The sequence below is a fragment of the Prionailurus viverrinus genome, chromosome B1, assembly GCF_022837055.1.
Source record: "Prionailurus viverrinus isolate Anna chromosome B1, UM_Priviv_1.0, whole genome shotgun sequence".
Classification (NCBI taxonomy): domain Eukaryota; kingdom Metazoa; phylum Chordata; class Mammalia; order Carnivora; family Felidae; genus Prionailurus; species Prionailurus viverrinus.
Genome location: NC_062564.1, coordinates 170,396,243 through 170,421,446, shown reverse-complemented (window position 1 = coordinate 170,421,446; position 25,204 = coordinate 170,396,243). Strand labels below are relative to the sequence as shown.

Sequence of the window (25,204 nt, the reverse complement as noted above, 5' to 3'; positions counted from 1 at the left end):
TTTACAAATTGGCATTTAAAACTTGTAATTAAACGATGATAAGTAATGACTTAAAATTTCTTTTTGATGCTTATTCATTTTTTGAGAGAGAGGGAGAGAGAGAGCATGCACACAAGTGGGAGAGGGGCAGAGAGAGAGGGAGACACAGAATATGAAGCAGGCTCCAGACTCTGAGCCATCAGTACAGAGCCCAACACGGGGCTCAAATCCAAGAACTTGTGAGATCATGACCTGAGTTGAAGTCAGAGGCTTAACTGACTGAGCCACCCACATGCCCCAGGAGTGACTTTAACAGAAGATTGCCAGTGGTCCTTTCTCTGCTCTTCAAATTCCCCCTGTCAGAAACTAACTATTTTGTTTAGCCGCAGAATTCATTTTGGGGGTGATTATGATTGTATAAATGCAAAGTGCTATTCCAAGAAGTGATTTTAGTTGAGTTTTCTGTTCAATATTTAATGATCAGATGCTCGGTGGAAGGGACTGTGGTAGGAGCTGGATAGATAAAGATGAGTATGACAATACCTGCTCTCGAGGAACTTTTAGGCTAGTGGGCTAGGCAGACACTTAAATAGATCATTTCAAGAGACTAAGTGTTTGGTCAAGGATGCTCAGGGTGCTTTGGGTCTCAGGAGAGGGGCATTGTGCTATTGGAGAAGAATCAGGATCAAAACTATATATTTTTAAATTTTTTATTTATTTTTCGAGCAAGAGACAGAGAGTGTGTGAGCAGGGGAGAGGCAGAGAGAGAGAGAGAGAGAGAGAGAGAGGGAGGGAAAGAGGATCCGAAGCGGGCTGTGCACTGACAGCAGGGAGCTCGAACTCCCACATCATGAGATTATGACCTAAGCCTAAATCAGATGCTCAGCCAGCTGTATTTTGTCAAAATGTCAAAATACTCTATTTTGAATAAAGAGTGAGAAGTAGGTGAAGAAAGGAATGTTGGAAACACATTCCAAGAAGAAGTTGCAGTGAGGCTAAAAATGCTGATGTATGAAACAGCATGGTCTGTTTTGGGAACTTTGCCAAGATGCAGGAAACCACAGATGATGAAGCTGAAAGAGATAAGCTAGGGCATTAAATATAGAAGTCTCTGGAAAGTTTCTGACAAATTTGCCATGCTTATACTTATCAATAGTTAATTAACACCACAAATTCTATGTTAGGAAAAAAACCCCAAACATTTGTTCAAAAGAAAAATGCCATCATTTTCAACTTTATTGTGAAAGTATTTGTTCTTTTTCTTTAGGGTGTGTTGATCTTCCTCAATGGGGGAATATCTTACACAGTTATGTCTCTTCATAGCATATTGAGGGAAGAGACATGAACACAGTGGGAAAGAATTATAATTCAATAAGATAGTAACTATGTCAGCACTGCATTTATTGGGGGTATTGAAAAGAGCACTCAATATTTTGTGTGGACCGTTGTGACTTAGACACGTGTATATGACTGTAGTGGTAGAGTGATCAGCTGACCTCTGGAAAAGCGAATGAACATGCAGTCTTTGTTTTTGAAGAAACCACTACTGATCCATTGCAGTGTCTAGAAATTTAAAGCAATGGTTACCAGGAGAAGGCATGTTGTTATTATTTACATCATAAGAGGAGGGAAAAAGTACTTATATATTCCCCATATACTCTCTGCTTTCTTCTTGGTAAAGGGAATGTTTTACAGTAAAAATTAAACTTCATGGGGACTAACGTGGTTGTTTTTTCCTGTTGAACTCATGTAAACACATAGTAGGGACACAAGATTGTTTGTTGAATAAACAAATGCATGAACTAACTCATTAATTTGAAGGGGGATGGACTGCATTTTTCTTAGCAGTGTCTTAATTAGCTAGATTCTATCATTGATAAAGACAATGAAAACTAGAGGGAATAATGCCCCTGAGCACATGGTGGTGAGCGATGTCCAAAGGTGGGAAATCCTGTTGGTCAGAGGACACATCCTCTATTAGACACGGTGAGGAAGTGGGGGAGGGGAGCTGCATAAAATTTGAATTGAAAGTAAAATATAAAATTGTCACTGGGAATTCTAAGAAATCCTCAGTAATGTTTAAAAAAATATATAAAATAAATTAATACATGCTTATTAATAAAATACAAGCAACTTCAAAGACAGTAATAAACCAAATAGCGAGCTCATGCTGGATCCACATATACATGGGACCCTGGATCCATTTACTGTGAAGCAAAAAAAATCTTAGCTTCAGGGCCCCTTATTTGCTTTAGGAGGGACCCTCCTAAGACATTCACATTGTTCTATGTTTTAGGGAAATTTGCAAGAGTAAGTTATTTTTGCCAAATTAGTGAGGATCACTAGCTTTTGCTACTCTGACTGTCCCCTCATTGCACTTCCCTTTTTGTCTTTTGGTATTTGAATGGCCATGGAACGTTTTGGAATTCAGTTAAGAGGAAGTTGAGTTGGGAATGTGCCATTTTAACTGCAATTTGGAAGCTGTAGAAAGGAAATGAACAAACAATATAATGAAAAAGAAATTCAAAAAGGTAACAAGCATATGTTAAGATAGTCACAAGAACTGGTAATTAGAGGATCCAAAACCAAATGAAACATTTCTGTTGTAATTATTACCCCTGTCAGTTGGGTAATGGCGAGTGTTGGCAGGAATGGGGGGATATGGAGATCCTCATGCCCTGGTGGGAGTATAGTTTGAATGTATTCATCTTGGAGATGGTATATTATTAATAAAGCATATTTGTTTTCCTTATGGCTCTAGAATAATTGCTCTGGATTATATCTCCTAATGAAATTCTTCTGTGTACATATTGCCTGAAGTATTGTTTCTGGTACTAGGGAAGTGAGGCAAGCTGGCTGTCCATCATTGGAGAGGGGATAGTTATAATGGAGTAGTATGCCGCAGTTAGAAGCAAGGCTTAGGTACTCACATAACAGTATGGATGCATCCTAAAACATAGGGCTAAGAGAAACCAGTACAAAGCGGAATTTTAATGTAAATATGCAGCAACTAGGTAAATATTGAATGCAAATGTGTGTACATACATGCTCATAAAACAATATGCATGTTGCAAGAATGCATCAAAATAAAAGGTAAACTTTAAGTACTATAAAAGGATTAATAAACAGGTCTCTAACTTGGTTGCTTTCTCTCTCCCTGCCTGAATTACTTCTGACCTTAGCCAGACCCCTTCGTTATCCAGTTAATGGAATTTACTAATTGGAAGGTAATTGAAGATCTTGTAGAGGGTACTATATACTGATTTCTTATCTAAGGAATCTTTATAGTAGGATGAACTTCATATGTCCTGATTGTTTATTATAAATTAGTCTTCAGTTCATGGCTTTATGAACCATAGCTGGATTGAATAACGGAAGTTAATTGTATAGAGTTTCTTGCTACATGACTAGAGAGTATAAAGGTTGAGAGACCCACAAAACTAAGAGGCTTCCTGGTGCTATTTTGTATTGGCCATAGTGTGCTTGTCACTTTGAATCCAAAGTGCATCCCAATGTTTTAAAAAGGGATTTAGAAAGATGTCTTCTGATGTGATATAGCTCCTTTCTTATAAACTTTAATAATTATTAGTAAAGCTTGGTGCTGGCTATAACTTGGATTCTGTAAATCTGATTGATGTTTTAGCGCACTATGTTAGTATAAACACCTTATAACAGTTGCCAGTGGAGTACGAGGAAAGAACTAAGAAGAAGACAAAAATAAATAGGTAAATATTAGTAAATAATATAAAGAAGAGAAAGCCTTACTAGGACAAATAATGATAATACGTTATGAACTGAGGATGTGATTTAGTTAACTCTCATCAGTGAAGATCTGAGAGAAAAATATAAACAATTTAAAGGTATAGAAGTGAAGGTCCCTTCCATGTCCCTTGTAATAGGCAAGAACTGTTTAGTTTGTATGCTTTTAAATACATGTATACCATATATGCTATATGTATTTGTACATATAAATATGTATCATCTTTTTATAGCATTTCTTGGGAGTTTATATAGATCCATTCTCATTGTTAAACTATGTGAAAATAGAAGGTTTATGTATTTGTAATATTTGGATTGTTGTACTTAAGCCCTACCTTATCCTTTCCCCACCAAATGTTCTGAATCCTCAGGACCTGGGGAAATACTCACTTTTCCTCATTGGAATAGAAAGGCCTTCCTCTTCCTTGAAGACTATGCAGAGACTTCAAATGAAGCAAATGCCTTAAAAACAATGCTTTCGCTCCTTCATATCTGTTCCTGTCTCCCCTCCTGGTCACCAGACTCATATCTAACATAAAGTCTCAGTAAACTCTACTGGGAAAATGCAGATCCGAGGAAAGGGGAGAGACTGTACACAAAGCAGCAGTAGGACTGCCTAACACATGCCAGCAGGAACCATGGAAGTTTGTCTAGGTGTAGATCCTGATCTTGGGGACTTTGTCTAGGAGTGGACCAAGCAGTTGTAGGTATAACTTTGGATAAGGGCAAGTTTGGTAATGGCCCTAGGAAATAATCCCAAGATGCTACTGGAGTGAATCTTGGAAGCTTGGAAAAAGTGATAAAGTGTTAATCACTGATGTGAGGAAGTGAGTGTTAAATGAACTAGAGGTATAAGAAATGTCACTGCAGACTGTGGAGGAAGGGATCAAAATGCTCAAAGAAAGGGCCTGCTAGAATGGATATATTGAAAGATTGGAAAATCTTCCAGCTGACTCTGTTCCTTGGAAGAGATGACAGGTACTCTTTCTTACCAGGTCAATGAGGTTTGCTGCAGTGCAGGAAGGACCAGCGTCTCCAAGAAGCTCAGTAACAACTCTCCTTTGTAGTGCAGGGCTGATTGTAGGAGATACTCCAAAACTGAGCTCCACAATGACAGTAGAGAGGATAGAATCCCAGAACAGCAGAGGCCAAATGACAGCACTTAACTGTCAGAAGCAAAGTGGGAATAATAACTGTAATTGGCAGTAAATTAGGAATAGGGGTCAGCAAGACCTGACCCAGGAAGGCAGGACCACTTCATGGATGTGTGAGTTGTGCTTAGATGGGACGCTGTTTGTTTAATGCTATGCTGTCACCATCTTGAATTTCATTATAATTCTTTAATTCCTTGCCACAGAACTCCACATTTTCCTTTTTCCCTGGGTCCCCTAAATTATGAGGTCACAAGGATTTTACAGTAATCTATGGAAATGGTCCACAGAACATGGACTATCTCTAGGGGCAAAGTATATGGGTAGCCAAAAAGGGATATTGCTTAAAATATGTAATTAGAAGAGATCAAGGAAGGATGGGCACAAGATTTTAATGGAAAGTCATGATCTCTTAACCAGATTTTAGACCTTAGTTATTTATCAGCCCTAGAACTCATCAATGGTTGGAGAGGCCCAATTCTCATCATGAAAGGCCTTTTAACACCATAGCAAATGTATACTGTAGTGATTCTCTTAGTCCTTTTCTCAAAGGAATTTATCATCATTTACTTGGATAGCTAAACACTGGGGTAAAGGGAATATTCAGATCTTTTAAGAGTTATATGCAGAAACTATTGAATATAGGGCCTGAGTTTATGCTGAAACCTAGAAATCCAAAATGCCATCATGGCCTCCTTTAAAGTAGAGATGATAGGACATGAAGGTGTTAGTGTATATATGAGCAAATAACTTAGTTGTTAGGCTAAAGGTACGCAAGAGGAAGATTAGAAGGTCAGGGACAAGGACGTCTTGGGAAGACACATGCAGATGGACCTAAGGGAGTGAGTACAAAGTGTGAGGATCTTTGTGTTGTATGTCAATGCTCACTAGAGAGCATTTACTGGAGCAGAACCACTACACCACCAAACAGCCTTTGTCCTTGACTCCCCCAGTGCTTGTGCAATGGGTTCAAGAATGGAACAGCTACATCCTCAGACAAGCCTATGCATGGGCACAACTACTCAGACTTTTTCTCCCCAAGTTTTATATACTACTTCTGAGGAAGAATGTTCAGACTACAAGCAACAGAAACCAAGAACCCTAATATGATCATTCTAGGAAACTACCCACATCAAGAGAAGTTGATTGCGTTAGGCCCCTTCCACTGTAATGTTTCATTAATCAACCACACGTGAGAAAGAATAGACTTTCAGAAAATGAATTCATTGCCCTTTCCCATGCTTGCTTCCTTCCAGCTAAGCTAACTTTGGGAAACAACAGCCAAGCCTCAATACTGACAAGCAGAGATGGTGTGACTCTGTCACTTGGTGATAATTCATCATTATTGGGATGGACATGTATTCTGGATACTCTTTTATATTTCCTGCCCACAGTGCCTCAATCAGCACTTATATCTTAGCGCTCATAAGGTGTATGATCCGCCAACATGGGATGCTCCATAACATTGCCTTGGACCAAGAGACCTAATTTAGGGCAAAGGAGGTATGGTGGTGGGCACAGGACAATGGGACCCACTTGTCCTTCTCCACATTGCACCATCTAGAACCTCCCTGCCCGAAAGAGTTTTGGAAGGGCCTCTTGAACACCCCGTTGGACACCAGCTTAGAGCTCGTAATCTGGGTGAATGGGGTGATTTCAGAATGTGGTATACACCTTAAACCAACATTCACTGAATGACACTCTGTCCAAAATAGGCAGAACATATGGTCTGAGGATCAGGAGGTGAAATAGGAGTGGCCCTACTGACCCTTACTCCTAGTCACCCATATCTGGCAATTTGTGTTCTGGTTCTATACATTCAGAAGTTCTGGTTCATACTCTGGTCAGCATAGGGCAGTAGGGCTGCTTCTTCATAATTGGGGTACAGAGGAGTATATGTGGCAATCGGAGGACCCACTGGGCAACTGCTGGAACCTCCATTCCCAGTTTTTACAGTACATAGGCAAGCAGAACAACCACCGAGTAAACAATGGTTCAAATTCCTCAGTGATGAGGGGGCTGGGTCACTCCACAAGACAAAGTACCTTAACCAGTGTTAATGGGAAATCTAGAATGGCTGATGCCTATCAGTTAATGGACTTGGGACCAACTAAGCAGTGGCAGTTGTAGTTTGCCCCACTACCTTCCTTTCGTAAGTTTTTCCAGAGATTGTGACCAGTCAGAATCTCAGAAAAGCTGCACCTGAATTGAATGAAGTTAATAAGGGAAGTAAATGAATCTGACTGATGCAAGTGTTGGACTCTAGTGGATGCTATTAGACTTCGGCTTAGGTCTCCTTTACCAGTCCAGTGTACTCATCCCTAAATGCTATGAATTTTGTCTGCTAATAGTCTAAGCCAGTCATTCTCTTCAGCAGAACAGAAGCCATCAGAGTTTCCATGCTCTTTCACCAGGAGTATTCCTTAGCCAGTGACTGATTAATATAGGTGTATAAAAGGCCAGCTGTATAATATGTATGCTCTATATCTCCCTGTGGGTTTAGCCTGCAAATTGGACTCTGGGTGAGGCTATACTCTTGCTTAGCTCCTTCACTTCCTCTCCTGCTTCTTTTGTTCCCTTTGTCTAGAAAGCACTCTCTCGGTATATTACGGGCACCCACACACCTGTCTGAGACTCTTCTATGGAATCAGACCTAAGTCTGCTTGACGTAGGTAGATATTTATTGTTTTACTTAACAGGAAGTCCTGAGGTAGGGGAGTTCTGAGTTTGGTTAGTTCAGTGTCTCACTGACATCACGAAGGACTAAAACTCTGTCTACCTTTGTGCTTTTCTATCCTTAAGATTTTAGCGTTTATTCATTTTAGGGCCTTTCATTGTTGCAAGATGGCCATGGCAGCTGAAAGCATCGCATCTTTGCAAAACAAAGTTCAAAGGCTGAAGAGCTGTTGTTCCCTTCTCCTGACTCTGTATGAGTGAGAAGTGCCCTTAACTCATTTTTTTATCTCAGATCTGAAAGGCTAGAGTTGCTGTTTACTTGCCCATTCTTAAACGAATCAGGTTATCTAGCAAGAAGGGCAGTAAATTTACCATTATTGGCTTAGTCTAAAAAATAATCACCCCTTGGGTGAGAAGAGTTCTAATTTTCCTTTGAAACTTATGAAAGTAATAGGTAGGAATAGGAAGAGAGAGACTGATACTTGGCCACAATCAAGAAGTGTCTGCCCTAAACTGTAATTTAGGAACTATATCTATTCTTATATAAATACTGCAAAAACACTGTTAGGCATATATTTCTCAGTTGTTTTGGGGGATAGGAAAAGTGAGACTCCTAAGATAATGCCAAAGCACCAGTCTCTTAAGAGTTAAATAATCTTAAAGGATTTGTCATTGTATATTTTTTCTGACTCACTGGTATGTAATAATAGCTCCATGGTTTTTTTAGAGGAAACTTTTAATAGTAAAGTGTCAAACTAGGTTTCTCAAATAAGCTTTCTTTAACTTCAAAAAAGTACTCTTCAAATTCACTGAAGGTATATCCTACTGAGTCATTTCTTGGTGGGGGCTGGGAATGTAACAAACATTGTTAAGTAGCTATTGTATGCTAGAGGGTTCTTGGGTGGTCTTTTGTGACTGTTTTGGCCGATAAAATACAAGGAAGCGACACAAGGAACATGACTTCTGAGGTCAGTCGTAAAAGGCAATGCAACCTGTACCTCATTTACTAGTACCTTGCTCTTAGAGCCTTCAGTCATTTTGTAAACAGTTTGCTCTGAGACCATGAAGCTGTGAGAAAGCCCAAACTATCCCATGCACAGAGGCTGCATGGAAAAACTCTGAGACAAGAGGAAGAGACAGACATGTCCGGACGGTCCCCAGATGTTCCATGCTCTTGCTGTTTCAGCTCCAGCCATCATCTGACTGCTTTCACCCAGGAGATATGAAACCAGAACTGCCCAGCCAAGCCTTTCGCAAATTTCTGACCCAGATAAACCTCAAGATGTCAGAGAATGATTCTTGTTTTAGCCACTGTTTTGCAGTGAGTTGTTATGGAGCAATAGATAACAGGAACAGAATTTGGTATTTGGAGATTGGCTGCTGCCATGAAAAGAAAACAGTGAAACATGTGGACTGGATGGTGTGTGGACTTGAGGAGACTGTTAATAAAATCTTGAGAGTCCATGAGAGCAGTTCCTAAAAAGGACCTCCAGTAGCCTAGTGGTAAAGGATTAGAGAAGAATGAGAAATGTTTTGAAACCTGGAAGAAGAGAGACTGTTGTTATGTAATAGAAGTTTTATCAACATTTTTTCATGCGGTGATTTTGATGAGGTTTTGGAGGGTGGGGTTCAGAGCTGATGGCCAGGAAAGAATCCTTGAAGACGTCTTTGGTGCAAAAGTGATTTTATTAAAGCACGGGGACAGGACCCATGGGCAGAAAGAGCTGCACTGGGGTTATGAAGAGTGACTGGTTATATACTATGGAGCTGAGGGATAAAGGCAAAAGAGAGACCTCCTGGAGGACTTTGATATGCTAAAAAGGACTCCTAGGATACCTGAGGCCTTGCTATGGTTAAGCCAAGGTTGTTTTTCTTTTGGTAAGGCATTGACATTAGGGCAGTAGGGGGTTCCCGGAGAAATGTTATACTCTGTATTTACCTCAAGTATTTGTCAATGGGCTGCAGGTTATAAGGACATTTAATTTTACCTGCCATTTCCTTCTTGCCTTTGTTCCTCACATCACTATGCAGGGGAGGTGTTGTTGGGGCTCCAGGAAACTGAGTCTATAGGTTTCTGGGGATTAGGCTATTGATAAGATTGCCTTTTTCTTGTAATTTACTAAGATATTTGGAAACTACAAATAGTAGAGACTATTGTAGTCTCTATTGTAGAGACTACAAATAGATAGAGACTCATGTCTTGCAGGACCGTGATCTCTATCAGTTAACCATTTGTTTTCCTTCCTTTCCTTTGTTCTTGGGCAGCAAGGAGTGCCTGAGGAATATTACACACGTCCCACCTGGGGGCGGGAGGGGTGTGTGTGCAGTGTGTTAGCTTGTACTTTGCCCTCAGCTTGCCTCATGGTCTCTCATCAATGCAGATAATACAAAATGTATCTAATGTACCCAGTTATCTAGCTAAGAATATTTCCACGTAGAACATTGAAAGTGCTACCTTGCTTCATCTTACTGCCTATCATACAAATAGTGAGGGATGAGTGAAAAAAGAAACAGTTCATCTTTAGGCATAATTTAGAGGAAACATAAGCAATTAAGGGTTTGGTGGATTTGAAACAGACTTTTCATTCCTGGCCTCTCCACATGCAGAAGATTCTCAAAGTAAGAAAGTTCATCAGGCCAGACATAAAATCTAGAGAACTGTCAGAAAATCTAAAGATAAAACAAATTGTGTGCTTTTAAGAATCCTTTCTTGAGGTAAAGAAGATGTGTTTCCTATTTTCAAAAAATTTGGATTCTGTTGTAGATTCTAAAACGGCAAGTAAAGAAATACACAAAATTTAGTGTGATAACAGCCCTGATAAAAGTAAGCATGGGGTGCTATGAGAGCCTGTAATAGGGATGCTTCAGACAAACAGGAAGTAGGGTGACATTAGGATAAGGCTTTCCAAGAAAGGGCATATCTAAACTAAGCAGTGAAGAATAAATAGGAGTTAGGGAAGGTGGTGTGGGAAAGAGATGTTTTCAAGTGGAGAGAGTTGGGTGATATTATAGGAAACCCTCAGAAAACCTCCTAAAGGAGGCCTGAAACCCTTGACATGTCTTGTAGTGGTTTTCCCCTTTTATAGGAATAAATGTGATCAACCAGCTCTACAGAGTCTCTCTTTTTAAAAAAGGTTTTTGTTATGGAATTTAAAAAATATGTGCAAAGGAAGAGAGAATTGTATAATGAACCCTCCTGTGCTAATTACTCAGTTTAAAAATAATCAAACTCATGGCCAATCTGGTTTCATTTGTGATTACCCCCTCCTGCATTGCATTATTTTAAAGCAAGTCCCAGGCATATGTAATTTCATCTATAAACGCTTTAAAGCATAAAGACTCTTTTTGATTAATAGTCACAACACCTTGATCACACACGCAAATCAACACTAATTCCATAATATTGATGCTTCCTTTTGAACAAACGAGGCCAGTGTTGCTGGGTTCTTCTGGGAAGTAGATCACTTAAATCACTCTAATGCAGAAAGAGAATTATTCAGTACCTGAGGTCTGTGGTTAAAAATTTCTTTTTGGGGGGGGGTGGTGGTGCCTGGATGGTTCATTTGGTTAAGGCTCTGACTCTTGATTTCGGCTCAGGTCATGATCTCATGGTTGGTAGGATCGAGCCCTGCATCAGGCTCTGTGCTGACAGCGTGGAGCCTACTTGGAATTCTCTCTCTTCCTCTCTGTCTGTCCCTCCCCTGCTCATGTGTGCTCTCTGTCAAAGTAAATAAATAAACATTTTAAAAATTCATATTTTTTTGGAGGAGACAAGGATATGAGAAATTATGCTAGCTTCCTCTTTATAGGTATTTAGGGGTAGTAAGTGCAGAAAAACATCTGTCCTCAATGATCCAAAAAGTTATGAAAATATAAGAAATGGTTGCTGTAGGCACTTAATTTTGTATCTATGTATGTTTTCTTTAGGACAGTTATCCAGTTATACCTAAGGAGGTCTAGCTGCTGATTTCAGGCAGTCCTTCTGTGGTCTACCCTTAGTGCTAATTGATTTCATCCTAGACTGGCTTAGGTTCTGAGCTGGTGTGGGTGGATGAAGCTCTCTTACCTTTACACAGAGGGACAAAATTCAGTGCAATAACAGAAATAAGGAGAAAGGATAAACAGAACCAGACCCAGTACCATTGTACCTTGGGACTTGTGTTTGAGTGTGAATTTATAATCATATGCCATCTGGCCTTAGAGTAGGAACTGCAGGGGTGGACACTCCAATTGGCTGATCTCAGCATACATGTGCAAAGACTTAAGAGACTTGAGATCATGACATGCTCTGAGATCTGCGAGGATTATTTCCCAGTACAGGGTTGATAAGGCAGGTACTGGGGAAGTTAGTGAGCACCCAATTGTAAGTAAAGAAATGAGGAATTATTGGAGCATTTTAAGTGATAGATTTCTGCGATCAGATTTGTGTCAGAGTGGGACATATAGGCGGGCACAGAAGCCAGTAGGATAACATTTTATCAAAATAAGCAAGAGATGATCAGTGCATGACTGAACATAGTACCATTAAGAACTATGAGTGTGGACAGTGTGGAAAGATGTTTACAGACAAGTCCACAGTACTGGGAGGCCAGTGTGATGGGAAGTTGAGAGGAAGGAGTTAGGGATGGCTCCCACGTTTGTAGCCTGTCTTAGAGGATTATGGTGTGGAGATTTCCAATCCACAGTGCAGTGTTTCCTGGCTGATATGTAAATTCTGCTGGATTACTAGTTAGTGACCGTTGCTATTCTAAACCCCATTCAGTATTTTAACAGTAGCATTTCTGAAGTCAAGGCTATGGCCAGAGAGTTAATTGGAGGATCAGGCAGTTCATATTGGAGCTAAATGTTTTATTCATCCAACGTGTCCTCTGCTCAGCATAGAAAACAATTCCCAAGTTCCCATGTTCACTTGAACTTCTTCATATTCCTTAATGTTTTATTTTTAGTTACTCTTACACTAAAATAAGGTTCTATTTGGTCTTTCCATCCTGGGGTCTAGTTGATCATATACTACAATCTTATAGGTTATAAGGAAAAACAGAAACACTTTGACTTAAAGCCTATTGTATACTAAACTTCAAATTAATATTTCCATAAATTAGATAGGACCTCTGTACTAGGCTTCTCCTATATCTTGATATTGATTATTAAAATCTTTGAATTGAGCTTCATCTCTTCCAGAAAATAAGTATAGCTCTTGGACTGTTTTCCTTCTAAAACAGAAGATGCAGCAGAATATTTAATAATTCATTGTTCTGAGGTCCAGTATCGCAGCAGGCTTTATAAGCTGGCTCTCTACTTTCTCTGTGAGGATTGGCATTCATTTTATATAGTGACAAAAGGATGTGGGGACAGGATCTTTTGTTCTTTTGAAGAATCATTTACACCAGCATTATGGGCTGGAGGAGTTTCTTACCACCTGTTTTCTCCATAAGCTGTTTCATTCCTATGATATACATATTCCTACATCAGATTTCAAAAGTTAGTCACCTAGCATAGCTGGAGAGAGGTAACACAATGGCAACATTTATTATCTAGAAGATAGGCACATTTTCCCCTCATATCTTTCACGTCTAATCTTTTTTTCTATTTTTCAAGTTATGCATACAGCAGCAAAGTGCATCACCTACCTGGGGTAAATCCACTGACTGTCAAACATCCAAAGACCAAGAAAGAATTTTTGGTGATCTTTCTAGTAATAGAACAAAAATTTCATAATATTTTAATTTATTATCTTGTACCCAGAAGTTAGTTTCACTGGTGATTTACTACCGTCCATAACCTACTGGGGTCTGGCACTGATGGTTGATTTACTGTTCTATCAGTTACTTAATTAGAATGAATTATTCATAGTTTTTCCTGATGAACGACCTAATTATTATGCTAATCATAATAATCTAAGTCTTCAGTGTTTTCTAAAGCATCCTGCCTAATGGGGTTATTAAATATGTGTATAATTATAGTCTTATAAAATTCAGAAACATGCTTTGACAGACATTTTTATTTATATTTAGACTTCCAGAAACATCAGATGTAAGATATCTTTTGCCCTGAACTCAATTAATTTCTTAAATGTCATTTTCTTTCCTTAATATAAAACTGTGAATGAGTGTGACAAATAAAACTGTAAACAACTTCATTATGAATACTAAGAAATAGAACAGAATTTTATACCCAGTCAAGTCCTGCTTTTGAGGACTTTGGCTTTGACAAGAAAATTGTCCTTTATGATATTGGGATTGTATTGGAGGCAAAGGAGTGAACTGACCTGATATTTATTGTTAAATGGTCAACTCCTAATTGTTCACAGGAGAGGCAACTGTATTGTGGGTCAATTAGCTATTAACTGTTCATACTTGGGACATTTCCCTCCTACTTCTGTATTTGTTTACAACATCTCAGGCCCAAATTATTACATTTGCATGTGCTTGTCTTACTTCAGGGCAAAAGTTAATATTTGAAGATATTAGGATATTCTGTTGCTTTCAGTAATAATAACTACATCAAAAACCAACTCCTCAGGGCATCTAATGCTTGAACATCTGACATAGAAGGCAATAATAAGATCTTTAGCTGTTAGATCTCAAACCAAGCATTTGACAGCCGATGGCTGGGTCTATATAGCCAAATACAAATTAGAATTAAAACACACATTATGCTCAATTTTTTTTGTAGTCCAGTTGTTAAAGGATTCTTTTTTGAGACTTGGCAACAATAACTGATGGCTTTTGTGAAACATTAAGATTATTCAAAGAAATAAGATTGGCTCCTTTTTGGTCATAACTTCATTTTGTCTTTGAGAACAGAGATGGAGATAATGAAAAGGAACACTTTCCATTATTTAATAGTTTATACTCCTTGAAAGGTTTTTTCCCCTTATTTTTAACTCCCTTATTTTCTCTATCATTTTTAAACCATCAATTTACATTTGAAGATCTGGAGATCAGTGACTGTGTCCTCCAGGACTTCCAAGGAGAAGACATTTGAGGAGCTTCTGGTCTCACTTGTAATCCTCCTCTTCACCTTAGTTGTTCTAGGGATCTCTGGTACAGCTGTGATACGAATCCAACTAGTGTGGTTTGCTCTGAGCAAAAGTCCTCATGCCCATCTCTCTGGAGCTGCTATGACTGGACACAGTGTTGGACAGGCCAGCCCTGCTCATTCCCTTTACACCGTGATGATGATTCTCGGGTTCCATGACAGTGGGTGTCTTTTCAAACGTTAGAAGTAAAACCAACATTACGTGGTTTCTATTCTGCTTGTTTTAAATAATTTTTGAAGTTACATGGGACACAAATCAAGGGAAATTAAATGAATTCCTACTTCTGGCTGAGCCAGCTTCAGCTTAACCTCTGGCCCTGACCACCTTTTTCCTTTGGGATTTGTCTTAGTCTGTTCAGGCTGCTATAGCAAAAACACCACAGACTGAGTGGCTTATAAACAACAGAATTTATTTCTCACAGTTATGGAGGTTGTAAGTCTGTTGTTAGGTTGCCAACATGGATGGGTGAGGGCAGATTTCTCACTGCATCCTTACATGGCACAAAGGACAAGCAAGCCCTCCAGACCCTTTTTGATAAATGTACCAATCCTATTGATGAGGGCTCTGCCCTGGTGACCTAATCACCTCCCAAAGATCTCATCTCCTAGTACCATCACCTATGGGGTTAGAATTTCAACATACGCATTTTGGAGGAACACAACATTTAGACTATAGCAGGGTCCCTACAGAAAGGACACTACAGAGCTGAAAAGCATTATATGGATGGTTTTTCAACTGCCTTGTGTTCTTTCCTCTCTAGAGGGGACTTGATCTCGGCTCTGGTTGCTTGGACGGTGGTGGGTATGATATAGCTCTGAGATACCTCTTCTTCAAACTCTCTTTAAAGTCCAGCTCCTTTACTTTGCTGGAGTAGGAGGAAGGAGAGGATAAGAGATAATTATCTCTTGCCTTAACTGGTCGGTAACAATGCCCTTCTTTTGCTGCTTTTCCAAGCAACAGTAACTTACAGTCATTTCCTTCTCTATGGCAGGTAATCAAATACTCCTCCTAGGACACATGTATGAGTCTTTGGAAAGGTTTCAAGGGATGACAACACCCATTTTTCATTGTGAGGTCCAGCTCTGTCTCTTTTCCTTTCACCTCCTCCCAGCTCTGGCCAAAACAAGCCATCTTTCAGCTTCTTATTGGGGAGATTCTGTCATGGGTGAACTGAGCCTTACATGGGGGCCTGCCTAGATGGTCCATGTCCACCTGCCTTCTCTGTTGGTCACATGACCTATGGGAAACTCTGGCATCATTGTTGGGGATGTGGTAAACAACTCTGTACATCTGTCTCTTCAGGGACCTTGCGAGACCTTCTTTTGGAAATGACGCTCAAGTATGGAACTGCTGAGTCATGTGGTTCATATTTTGACTAGAGCCATGTTGCTCTTCAGAAAGGCTGCGCTAGTTTATGTTTTCACCAGCATGGACAAAATTCCTAACTACCAGTATTCCTATGAATGGGTGACATTATTCAGCTTTCTAATTTTTGCTATTCTTTTTGTTTTTTTTTTTTTTCAACGTTTATTTATTTTTGGGACAGAGAGAGACAGAGCATGAACGGGGGAGGGGCAGAGAGAGAGGGAGACACAGAATTGGAAACAGGCTCCAGGCTCTGAGCCATCAGCCCAGAGCCCGACGCGGGGCTCGAACTCACGGACCGCGAGATCGTGACCTGGCTGAAGTCGGACGCCCAACCGACTGCGCCACCCAGGCGCCCCTAATTTTTGCTATTCTGTAGTAACTTACTTTATATGCATCGCTGTAATTGTCAGTCACTTTGACCTGTCATCTATTTGTCAGTGTCTTGGGTTTCTTCTATATATTGGATATTCATATTTCTTGCTCATTTGTCTGTTTGGGTTGTTGTCTTTCATTATACACTTCAAAGATTTTCTTGTATATTGTAAACATTAATCTCTTGTTGGTTTTGTACTTTGCGAATATCTTCTTCCATTCTGTCAACTATATGTTAACTTTATCCTTAGTTTCTTATTGACCAGAAAATCTTTATTCTGATATAGACGACTTAATCATTTATTTCTTTGTGCTTTTGAAGTTCTGTTTAAACAATCTTTCTCCTTCGCCAGGTCTGTAGCTTTTGAATATTTTATTCTACCAACTTTCTAGTTTTATCCTTCACCTTTAGATATTTATTCCTGTTGTTGTTTACTTTGATATGTAAGGTTAAGTAGGGATTCACTTTTCTCAAACCATTTTACTAAATAATTCATAGTTTTCCCATGAATTTGTGATACTAGCTTTCATTTATATAAGAGTGGCCCATATACATGTTTTGTCCCTGAGCTATTATGTTCCATTGATCAACATGATTGTTCTTGTGGCAATATCTTAATTTTCTTAAAAAAAAAATGCTTACTTATTTTAAGAGAGAGAGAGCACGTGAACAGGGGACAGGCAGAGAGAGAGGAAAGAGAGAATCCCAAGCAGGCTCCATGCTGCCAGTGCAGAGCCCTACACGGGGCCCAATTCTGTGAACCGTGAGATCATGACCTGAGCTGAGACCAAGAGTTGGATCCCCAACTCTTAATTTTTAAATATCTTAATTTTTAAATTATGATTTAAAAGAATCAATATCTGACAACTTGCCCCTCTTTTCTCCCCCATTTTTTATAAGGTTGGCTTCCTTCTATTGAAAAATAGAATAAATTCATTTAATTCTTAAAAAATCCAACTGGAACTATAATTGATTTACATCAGATTAATAGAATAATTAGGAAGAATAAATATCTTTGTAATGTTAAGCTATCTTATCTAAAAAAATAAAATGTCCATTTAATTTATATATCAACTTATATGACCTTGATTGGAGTTTTTGTTTTCTCTATAGTTATTGTGTGTTCCTGGTTAATTTCTAGATATTTTATAGTTTTTGTTTTCCTTTTCTTTCTTTTTTGCTACTGTTATATTTTCTAATTGGTTATGGCTGAGGTAAGTTAGCACTATTGATTTTTTAAGTTATCTCCAGTTAAATTTCTGAACATTATTTTTAGTTGCTTTTTTGGTGATAATTCTATGGTTTTATTGGATGATAGTATTATGGACTAAGAGTGACATTTTTTTCTCTTTCTCCTAAATATTTCTCTTTTCTTTTAGTATTGGTAATAAGACTTGTAGAATTGTATCAGTCAGTTGTGGTGTGAAAATATTGTGTTCTATTTTAAAGGGTATGCTCTCTGTTTTTCTCCACTAAGGGTAGTGTTAGCTATAAGGTTTGGATATACAATGTTCACCGCTGTGAGGAAGTTCCCTTCTAGTTTTAGTTTGTTCAGATTGTTGAAAAAAATAGATAGGTCCTGAACTTTATTAAAGTCTCTTTGCATCATTTGAGTGATTGATATGATTTTCTCTACTTTGCTAATGACATAATGGTATTGGTGGGTTTCATGAAATACAACTATTTTTGCATTTCTGGGATTAACCTCATTTGAGGTGAATGTGAACTTTTTTTTTTTTTTTTTATGAATTGTTGGATTTAGTTAGCTAGCTGTATGACCTTGGGTAAGCCACATAACCTTCTATGCCTAAATTATTTATCAGTAAAATGGAGATCATAGTCGAAGAGTTGTCTTTGAATTACATATGTTCAGAATTTAGATGAGTGCCTGATACATAATAAAACCTATGTAAAAGTAATATAAGTATAATATAATTGTGAATTGTTTCTGGATACTATTCAACCTACAAGTACCAGAAAATTTCACCCCCTTTCTGTATCTCCTGAAACAGCATATCCTGTGTCTCCCCTCCCACTGTTATTGATTGCTTAGAGTGTTTTTTTTAGGGATCTTAGCATATTAAACCATCTGAGGCCTTCAGTGCCGAAGAGCACTTTTTACTGTGCTCTCATCTTTGACTTATAATTTGCTTGGATATAAAATTCTAAGAGGAAAGTTCTTTTCCTTTATTACTTTCAAAATACGATTGTGTTGAATTTTTGCATTCAGTGTGTGGTTGAGAAGTCAGATGCCATTCTGATTCTTTTTCTTTTGTAAGGGAGCCGTTCTTGCCTTTGTACATTTTTATTATTTTCCCTTACTATGTCTTTGATATCCTTCATTTTAATAATAATGCACTTAGGTGTTTGATTTGTCCTTATTTCTTCTGTTTAATAACCTATGAGTTTATGCCCCTTTTCAGTCTGCAGGCTTTTCTTTCTTTAATTCTGGCAATTTTATCCTTTTTGTTTGTTCAAATTTTACTTCTATGCATGTTTTCTCTATTTATAGGAACTCTATTGTCTACCTGTTACCATCATATATATATATATATATATATATATATATATATATATATATATATGGCACACACACACACACACATATATATATATATATACATACATATATATGTAAATTTTTATTATCCTTTTTGCTGCCTCTGAGAGTGTTCTTTTTTTTTTTTTCACAACTCATTAACTCATTCTTCAACTTACTTATCTTGGTAATTAACTTACTTATTGTGTTCTTTATTTTAGCTGTATTTTTCATATCTAATATTTCTATTTGTTTTCTCATCATAATTTCTCATTACTGCTCCATGTTACTAATATCTTCTCTATCTTCTTATGCTTATTTTGAATTTTTTGCCCATATTTCCAATAATTCTGCTTTTAGTAACTTATGTGGTTGAGCTTATTTTTATTTTTAGCAGTGGTTGCAGTGTTCAAGTCTCTGTTTTTGCTTGTTTGACTCAAGGAATCACATTTCCTTGCATCTAATAACGTGTATGGGATATGCCAGAGACTAGGCCCTCATCCAGAATCATCTGGGTAAGCTTAAGGAGAGGGGAGGATATGATCTCCGGGTACCAAAAACTACTACTCGTATCTCTCCCATTTACTACTACTCCACCACACAACTCAAGAATTTTACCTTCAAATTAATAAATAAAATTAATTAATTAATTAAGAGACATTATCCCGAGTGAGATAAGTCAGACTGATAAAGACAAATGCTATGTCCTATCACTGTACAATCTAAAAAAGCCAAACAGTAAGATGGTGGTTGCCAGGGGATGGGGGGAGATAGGGTAGAGGACAGATGATGTTTAAGGGTACAGACTTGCAACAGGTTGTAAATAAATCCCAGAGATCTAATGCACAGTAAAATGAATATAGAAGACAATATTGTATTATAACCATCAAATGTGCTAACAGATTAAATTCTAATTACTTCGACCACTAAAAAAAAATGATAATTATGTTATGTGATGTGATTGAGGTGCTAATTATAGCTATAATAGCAATCTTTACAATAAGTATCAAATTAACATGTACACCTTAAATTTATACAGGGTTGCATGTCAGGTGTGTTTCAATAAAAAACATATGTTAGATGTAAAAATTTTTAAAAATTAGGGGCGCCTGGGTGGTGCAGTCGGTTAAGCGTCCGACTTCAGCCAGGTCACGATCTCGCTGTCCGTGAGTTCGAGCCCCGCGTCAGGCTCTGGGCTGATGGCTCAGAGCCTGGAGCCTGTTTCCGATTCTGTGTCTCCCTCTCTCTCTGCCCCTCCCCCGTTCATGCTCTGTCTCTCTCTGTCCCAAAAATAAATAAACGTTGAAAAAAAAATTAAAAAAAAATTAATAAAGGGATGCAGCTTTGGAAGAACACAGTATCTTTAGGTTGAAAGCTACCAGTTTAGGGGATTGAGGGAAAAGGGTTGGAGAAGTTGGTTTCCCACTTTGGCCAAGTAACTCATACATTTTCATCTAGTGTTCACCCTCACAGAGATTTTGCAGTGTGTTTACCAGGATGACTTAAACTCATGTTGCTAATTTCTATCGTGAAAGGCCAGACGATGATCATCCCAAACTATTGTGGAGATAGAAAAGAGCTGACCTAGAAGTTTCTCTCCTCGTACTGCTGGTTTCGATTCTCACTGACCACAGGCTGCAGTCAGTCATCAACCCCCACAACTACTCCACTTAGAAAAAGCTTCAGTTCCCCAGAGTTTTCATGAGTGTATGTGTTTTCTGTGTCCTGTAAACTATCGTGCCCTCTTGCTTCTGTACTCCTCTAGGGTTGGGTCGAGGAACCCACGAATCCCTACTATTTTGCCATCTGTTCTGAAACTAGGAGACTGTGCTTGTACTTTCATTTTGGTAATGTGTTGGTTTGACTTAGTAGTCCTGACATGCCCTGGGAGCATTTAGACTCAGAGAGGAACTTTCTGTATTTGGCACATTCTCAATGCTGTGACAAAGGACACAGTCAAAGCTGATTGCTCTGCTGGGCTTTGACTGGGGGCCTTGTTATTAACTAGGCTCAAATGAAATTTTAAAAGAAAAGGATATTTTTCACATTGGCATTTGAGAAATTGTGCTACAGGAAGCGGTATATACTTGTCCTTTCCCTTGACAGAGAACACAAAGTGCTGTGGATTGTTCAGGGTTCCCTCAGCACATTTCAGCAAAAGAAAAGCGGACATTTTAAATTTATTGCTAATCCTAGAGAAGAGCTTACTAAATTTTTCACTCAAATGTATCCACTAAGCTACCATTAATTATAATATTAGTTACATAACTAGAGTCTAAAGTAATCAGTCATTAAATTAAAATATCCCTCTGAATTTCTCTCATTCTATTATACTTGGTTTAGAACTGATAGATATGTATAAGATATTGATCATCTGGCCACTAGCAGTTATCAGTGGAACCAGTACCTTATTTCAGAGGGTATTAGACCTTGAGTTGGGGTGTATATGGAAGTGTAAAGCAAGAGGAGGTATAATATGGTTATATTTCAGTCTGGCCTAATCTTTCCCAAATATAGATGTTGGAGGTTTTTCTTTTATTCATCACCATTCTTTTTGATGATAAGGACCCCATTTCCTATTTTTGGTGCTTTGTGATTCTCTTGGGTCATTGCAAAGGAGAATGTGTCCACCTGAGACAGTCAATTAGGTTTAGCAAAGTCTTAGCTGTAGAGAGACATCACTTCTGCCTAGCTGTTCCGTGGGTGACATGCCTACAATAGTTAAATGGCTACTCTCTGTGAACACTCTCACCAGATGATGAGGAAAACAGCTAACATGGCTCCTCAACAAAGATGACATTAAACTGTTCTCTTAAACTTACTCATTTAATGACACAACAAATGTTTATTGAGCAACCACTGTGTGCCGGGAGCTCTTCTAGACTTAAGGAGATACTACAGTGAACAAATTAAGTCAAGTTTTCCTCTCATTATTAACAAGACAAAAAATGAACAAAGTATGATGTAGCAGTACCTTGTGCAAACATACTAACTGAGTGAGATGATAGAGTGATTGGGGAACTACTTTAGCTTGGGTGGGAAAGGAAAGCCTTATTGTAAAATTACATCTGAGCTGATGCCAGAATGATATGCAAAGATTTGAAGACACAGAATCCCAAGTGGAAGGAAGGGTGAGTGCAAAGTCCGAGAGGCATGTGTTTTCACATAGAGAACTAGGATCAGTGTGGATTGAACTAGGTGATGGAGGGAGAGAGTGGCATGAAATAAGATTGGAGAGGTAGGTAGGAGTCAGTTCATTCAGGGTTTATGGACCCTGGTGAAAGAACTTGGGTAATGGGAAGCATATTCAATCCAATAGCAATCCTGTCATCTATACCTTTAACATACATTAAAAATATGACTGCTTTTTATCATCATACCAACACTTCCACTTTTAATCAGGGGAATAACTGGATCAAGTGAAATAAAGAAAAGGAAACTTTAAACACTCTGTGCAGAATGGATTGTGGAGTAGCAAGTGTAGAACTAGGGATATCAGTTAGGAGGTTATTTTATGGCCCAGGTGGGAGATAATATTGGCTTTGACTAAGTCAACAGTGATGGAGGCAGTAAAAAATGGACACATTGGTGTATATTTTGAAGGAGTGGTTGACAGGACTGCTGTTGGATTGGATATGGCAAATGAGTAAAAGAAAGGAATAGAAGACAGCTTCTAGGGTTTGAAATTAACATCTAGGTGAATGTGGTGGAACAGTTTATTGAGGTGGGAAAGACTGGAGGAAGGACAGGTTTGGAATGGAGAGTGCAAGAGTTATGTTCTGAGATACATATTAAACAATCTAACAGTGTTGTCAAGAAAGATGTTGGGTAAATAAGCCTAGGGTCAATTGAGTTGAGAGCATATATATGGTTTTTAAAGCCATCTGAATAAATTATATAACCTGGGAGAGACCATAGATAGATTGGAGAAGACAGCCCAGGGACGAAACCTTGGGGAACTCCAATATTTAGAAACGAGCAGAAGAGATTCTTGCAGAAGAAACTGAGAAGGAGCCTCCAGAGAGGTAAGAGAAACCAGAAGAATGCTATGATGCAGACCCTAAGAGAGGAAAATGCTTTAAGAATAAGAGAATTGTCAAGCTAAAGTTGGAAAGGTGGATAAGACCCAGGCCTCGATTAGAAGTTAGGCTGTTATTCTAGGTGCAGTGGGGAGACTATTGAAAGGGGTTAGGATGGTGGTAGGGTCTTAATAGGATCATATTCACATCTTACTCTGGTTGCTGTGTGGAGAAAAGGATGAGGGAGTGGAGGACAAAAGTGAAGGAGGTGAGAGACCACATAGGAGACCCCTAAAACAATAGAGCCTGAAGGGTCATGAGTTAGATCAGGTGCTGGCAGTGGAGACTGAGAGAATTGGACACTTTCAGGACATATTTAAGAGCAGAGTTTTAAACCTTAAGCCTATTGACATTTGAGGCCAGATAGTTCTTTGTTATGGGGCTTTTCAGTTCACTATAGGAGTATTTAGCAGCAATCCCTGGCCTCTTCCTCTGCCAGTGGCACTCCCTGATGTCCCCATTGTTAAAAACAAAAATGTCTTCAGACAGGCAGGTAGTCCTTATTAAATATCTCTTGGGGACAAAATCTCTCCTAACTGATAACCACTATTTTAGAGAGACAATTCATGGGAATGGATACTGGATTAGATGTGGGTGGGAAATATCATGAATGACATTGGTTTCAACAGGCAAATACATGGGTGTTGGTATATGGAAATGCAGTGGTTTGAGGAGGAGAATATTTGGGAACATGTGTATAAATATTGGGAGTTCATTTTAGATATGACAAATTTAGATGCCTGGAAGACTCCAAGAGGAGAAGTCAAGGAGATAGTCGCTTATATGAATGAAGAGGTTTTAGCTGGAAATATGAAGAGTTATGGGATTGGACATGATCACTGATGGAGAGAGTACAACTGAGAACCAAAGAGGCCTGGGGACTGAACAAAGAGGAACTCTAACAATCACAAAAATGTTATATAAAGAAAAAATAAAATGCAGAATGTTTTGATAAGTGCATAGTAAGTGATACTGAATGAGGTGGAAAGTTCTAGTTATATAAGGATTGAAAAGTGTCCATTGGAGTTGGCAAAAAAGGAGGTAACTCTAGGGGCCAAAGTCATTATAGGGTAGGTTGAAATGAGAAAGGAAATTGGACCACATATACAGACAATGATTCCAAGATTTTTTTTTTCAAGCAAGGAAGAAGCAACTAGAAGAAGGTGTGAAATCAAGGGGACCTTTGTAAAAACAAAACAAAACAAAACAAAAACAGATAGTAACATATGACTAACTGCTGCTGGACAATCTGTTAAAGAAGGAGGGAGGTCAAGGGTAAGGAGAGAAAGGTAATAACAGATTCACCAAAGTCCTCTGATAGTAGGACACTATTGGTTTTTACCAGGGAGAAAGTTACGTTCTTCATTGTAACAGAGTGATAATATTAGTAATGATGATGCTAATTATGGTAGCTGATATTTATTGAAGGCTTATTGTGTGCCAGACCTGTCACATGGTCTAAGATTAAATAGGTTTAATCTTCCCAGAAAACTTGTGAAGTAAATCCTGTTACTATTTCCATCTGAAAGATGAGAAAACAGGACTAAACAGGTTAACTAACAAGATCAAGCGGCAGAGCTTAGAATGTAGCAGGTCTCGTTCTAGAACTCATGTGAAATCACCTTATGCCAGAGCCTAAGCTCTTAACAGAAGCAGAGAAAGAATTATGCCAATTCGCTTCCAAAAGAATTGTTAAAATCCATGAGTTCTTGGCTGTTACCATGATGTCTTAGAAGCAGCTGGACTTGAATCACAGTTACCTCCCACAATGAAATACTCCATGTTTCCTTATACTTGACCCTATTCTGAGGTGGCAACTGGTTTGGTCTTATCTTTTATATTTATTTATTTATATTTATTTTATATTTATTTATTTATTTATTTATTTATTTATTTATTTATTTATTAAATAAATCTCATAAGCCAACAGGGGAATGATCTGGGCTCAGACAGGACAGACTGGTCTTGGGTTGGAAAATGCTACAAGGTTCTCGAAATGGCTCTTCTCCTCAAATATCCTTTTCTGGATCAGAAGCAAATGTGGATCCTGCTCTGTGCTAGGTCCTGCTTGCGAGACCAGCTATGAACTCTTGTTACAGCCTTCCAGAAGTTAGTCACAGTGCCCCTGAAATTGGTTGGTCATTGGCATAGAAAAAAACACCATTGGCTTGACTGACCCTGGGCCTCTGTTTATGCTAGTCATACTCCTAAATTTTGGTGACCATTTTGTTTTTATAA

The 25,204-nt window shown here is 38.5% G+C and overlaps 1 protein-coding gene across 1 annotated transcript in view; it reads left to right on the top strand.

Moving 5' to 3' along the window:
• The window catches only part of GRXCR1 (glutaredoxin and cysteine rich domain containing 1), a 319,676-nt gene that overhangs the window by 98,129 nt on the left and 196,343 nt on the right, over positions 1 to 25,204 (top strand). The gene's annotated exons all lie outside the window — the stretch shown is intronic.